Source organism: Octodon degus, unplaced genomic scaffold (genome assembly GCF_000260255.1).
Source record: "Octodon degus isolate 3935 unplaced genomic scaffold, OctDeg1.0 scaffold00068, whole genome shotgun sequence".
Taxonomy (NCBI): domain Eukaryota; kingdom Metazoa; phylum Chordata; class Mammalia; order Rodentia; family Octodontidae; genus Octodon; species Octodon degus.
The window spans coordinates 5,884,862-5,889,186 of NW_004524644.1; the positions used below are offsets into that span (position 1 = coordinate 5,884,862).

The following is a 4,325-nucleotide window of genomic DNA, read 5'->3' on the forward strand; positions in this document are numbered from 1 at the left end:
CCAGGCTCTGTAGCTGCTGGTAATCTGTGTTACTGTTTGCTGGTAGCTGCCTCCTTCACAGGCCTGTCTTCCCTCTTTATGTCCCTGTGACTTCACAAGGCCTTTTTATCAGGGAGGTGTCCAATCCAGCAAGATCTTGTCCTAACCAATTATGTCTGCAAAAGAGCTATTTCCCAGTAAGATCACATTCTAAGGCTTCAAGTAGAGGTGAATTGTGTGTAGGGGGTGGGGGGGCAAGGAATGAGTTATTCAACCCACTAAGCCAACCATTTCAATGCAAAGGCCTGAATTTGCAAGCTCAGGCTGTGTTCAGAGCTGGGTACCTGGCAACCTGGAGTGCTGAGCTAGGAGTTGAGGTTTCCTGTATCCTCAGTGCCTCAGAAGCAAGTGTTCTGAGCAGGAGAGTTTCATGGTCACAGTTTCATGGAGGATTACTTTGGTCACTGTGTGTAAAACAAATTGGAACAGGGAAGGATAAGGAAGCAGAAAAACCAGTTTTACCGTCTAACAGCTCAGGTGAAAGGTGACGCAGTCTTGAGTCAAGATAGAATGTGTAAGAGTAAAAAAGAGACGCGTGGAAGACAGTACCAAATCAGAGTTAACCAGATAACTTTTATGGTGGTTATACGGTCGAGCGGGAGGAGGAGCGTAAAGAAGAGGGAGAGTCAAGAACTATTCCGCATGGGGATGCAGGTAGGGACAAGCAGCACCGAAGGGCTGCCGCGGGATGGCTATCACTCAAGTGGCTGATGTGTAAAGAGAAGGGGAAGACTTGAGGACCGCAGGGCCGTAGCCCCCACCGAAAGTGAGAGTGGCTGGGGGGCAGAAGAAAAAAGTGGCCAGGGAGTTGAAGTGGGCTCTCTCTAGGCTGCGCTACTTCCCTGAGTATTACTCTGTTATGTAATACGATAGGGGATATTCCATAGCTGCTTTGGGGTCCTTTTCTAAAACTACTTTATATCAGGGACTTGTCTGAGTTATGTTTTCTTTTTTATTTCAATGAGTATTGCTAGGTTACTTTCCTAACAGGCTACAACAACTGACTTTTCCACTGCTCTTGTATGTGAGTTTCCTTTCTTCCTTTTTTCCTACCACTAGTAGGTATTTTCACTCTTTAATTCTTTCTACTTGAAAATGTGACCTTTTTTTCTTTTTGTCTTTTTGAGATGGGATCTCACTATGCAGTCCAGGCTTGCCTTGAGCTCAAAATGTGACTTTTTTTTTTTTTTTTTGTGGAACCAAGGATTAAACTCAGGTTGTTGCGTTTGCCAGGGAAGCGCTTATTCCACTGAGCCATCTCCCCGGCCCAACAGAAATCAGTTTTTGTTTTTTCCTATTGTAGAATGTAGTGTGTACTTAGTGACTTTTTTTTTTTTTCCTGGAACTGGGGATTGAACTCAGCCTCTTGCGTTTGCCAGGGAATCACTTATTCCTCTGAACCATCTCCCTGGCCCTTAAAATGTGACTTCTTTTAATGGCTACAAAACGTTCTACCGTATCATCATACCATAAGTTCCAAAAACATTTTTGCTCTGCATTTGCAGTGCTGGGAGGCAGGTATTTGAACTCATGGCTTTGAGCTTGCTAGGTAAACACTCTATCACTGAGCTACCTCTCTAGCCTCATATGAACGCATTGTAGAACTGGATTCCATGGCATATGTATTTGATCCCAGTAACTTGGTAGGCTAGGACAAATGGATTGCAGGTTCTGGACTACACTAGGCAACTCAATGAGCCGCTAGTGGTGCAGGCAGCTGAGTTAGATAAAAATATTATAGGCAGGCAGACAGAGCCAGGCCCTCAAGGAGACAGTATGACTTTGCAACATTGGGAGAGACAGACCCCTGCTGTGGGCTGGATCTCAAGACAAAAGAGTAAACAAATATAACCACATACCTCTCTAAAGATAGGCATCCAAGATTGATATTCTAAATGAGTCTTTTATCTGAAGGACACCTGGAAGTCACTAACCCAACCCCCTACAGGAAAAGCCCAGGTTCTTTATTCATGTCCGCTTGCCATGCCCGCTTGCTATGAGACTCACTTCTACTTTCTGTCCTGGATTTAATCAACTTTACCTGAGCAATTGTGCTTATAATCTCATTAGTTGACCATAGTTTTGTCCCACCTGATGCCCACATATGAGAGTTCCCTTGTTTTCCACCTTAGACCCACCTCACCACCTGGTTTTACTTGGGTCCCCTTTCTATCTTTTTGTACAGGAGCTTTTTTACCCCAGTAAATACATTCTGCTCTTAACCTCAATTGTTCCTAAAATTCATTCATCAGATTTACAGAACACAAACTCGGCCTAGGTATCTTTCAGGTTGGGAGTTCATTCCCCTATATCACTAGTCTCAAAATAAAAATGGCTGAAGATGTATCTCAGAGATGGGGTACTGCCTAGCATGTGTGAGGGTTGGGTTTAAGCCTTAGTATACTAAGAGGAGATAAAGTGTTTTGGTTTTGGGGCTTTGGGCATTTAGATTATTTCCTTTTTTTATTTAAAAAAAAAACGAAGAACCCAAAAATCAATTTTCTTTCTTCTTTCTTTCTTTCTTTCTCTCTCTCTCTCTCCCTTCCTTCCTTCCTTCCTTCCTTCCTTCCTTCCTTCCTTCCTTCCTTCCTTCCTTTTATTGTGCTGGGAATTGAATTCAAGAACATTCATGCTGAGCTAGCTACATCCCCAGCCCTTCTTTATTTTTATTCTGAGACAGTGTCTGGCCAAGTTGCTAACTTGCCCAGGCTCAGCCTCCCAGAGTTCTAGGATTACAAGTGTGCACCACCACATGCAACTGGAAAGGAACATTTATATATAAATCTGTCTCTCCAAAGATGCTTATAATTTGAAAGATGACATAGATGCAGCTTTGCTAGGTCTTTAGCCTTTTAATTTCTCTCTCCTCTCCTCCACCAGTGATATTTAGCTGGACAGAGAGCACAATGAGAAAAGGAAAGAGTTACAGGAAATAGATTTATTATTTTCAAATGCTATTTGTCAGCCTACTTCTATCCTTCATCACCAAAGTGATCTAGAATTGCCATGGAGCTGTGCTTCATTCTCTAATTCTATCTATCTTCCACATCGTTTCTCATATTTTTTTCTCATTTTTTTTTTTGAAGGAAGAACAAGTGTGAGAGTGTGCTAGCATTTTCTGTAACCTATAACAGCAGCTTGACTCTTAATTTTCATAGACATAGAAATCCTGAAAAGCATCAACATTTTTGAGCCATGTTGAACCAAGTATGAGATCCATATCTTTGTATGATGAATGGTTTATACTTTATGACTGGATAAATAAGTGCTTTTTTCTATGTTCTTTTTCTTTAAACTTTAGTTATTAGAGTCAGAATGCTTCGACTGCAGAATTCTCACTTGAGCAAGGTTTTTACGTAACATTATTCATATTCTTGGCCTTGGATGCCAATTAAGTCTCTCAAGCCTAAAATTGCTTTGTTTGCTTTTTAGAGAAATCTGCCCACCTTACAGACCTACAAGTTAACTAACCAGCTTGTTTCCCCCTGGAGGACTTTGCTCTGTTGGCTTCCTGCCAGCCCTTACTTTCAAATTGAAATAGTTCAGTTTCTTTCTTTCTAGAACATAGAATTCATTACCTCTGGATCTATGCCAACAATGTCCCTCTCATGTTTTTAAAACTAAGACGAATGTTACAGAGTGACCTAGTGGGTCAACGAGGAGTCAGGCGGTGATGTATTAGATGTGTGTGTGGATGCTCTGCTCCGGGTAGTGAGGCAGCTCAGGAATGGGACGCCGGGAGGATGGGGAGGGCACCTTGGGGACTGAAGTGGAGAACTTGGGTTAGGAAAGATTGGCTGACGTGAGGTAAGCCTTAGATTCCTCCCTGGCCCTCAGGTCCCTAGGGGTTTCTACCACAGAAGTGGCACCATTATTCATCCATCCATTTTGGTTTTTGAGCAGAAACCAGAAAGCCAAGTGACAAAGAATATTTATAAAAGCCTGTAAGAAGAACCAGTCTACTTTTTTTCTTTCTGTTTTCAATGCTTATTTTCTCTCTACCTCTGCAGCTCTGCTTATTCTTTTGTTTCTCCTAGTACTTAAAGAATGTGCTTTCTTGCAACGGAACAGAAGGCCTAGGAACGTAGATATCAGCATAGCCTACAGTCAGATTAATTTTCCATAGGGGGGTCCTTTATCTTTTAAGTTACATTCTAAATACATATATAGGGGGCTGGGGAGATGGCTCAGTTGAATAAGCGCTTCCCTGGCAAGTGCAAGGGCCTAAGTTCAATCCCCAGGTCCGCAAAATAAACAAATACATACATATTTATTTATTTATTTAT

The 4,325-nt window shown here is 42.1% G+C and overlaps 1 protein-coding gene across 1 annotated transcript in view; it reads left to right on the plus strand.

The window, feature by feature from the left end:
• Positions 1-600: 600 nt before the first annotated feature.
• The window catches only part of Jade1 (jade family PHD finger 1), a 79,231-nt gene continuing 75,506 nt past the window's right edge, over positions 601-4,325 (plus strand). The window contains exon 1 of the mRNA XM_023719463.1: positions 601-693. The gene's annotated coding sequence lies outside the window, so the exon portion shown is untranslated. The remainder of the gene's footprint in view (positions 694-4,325) is intronic.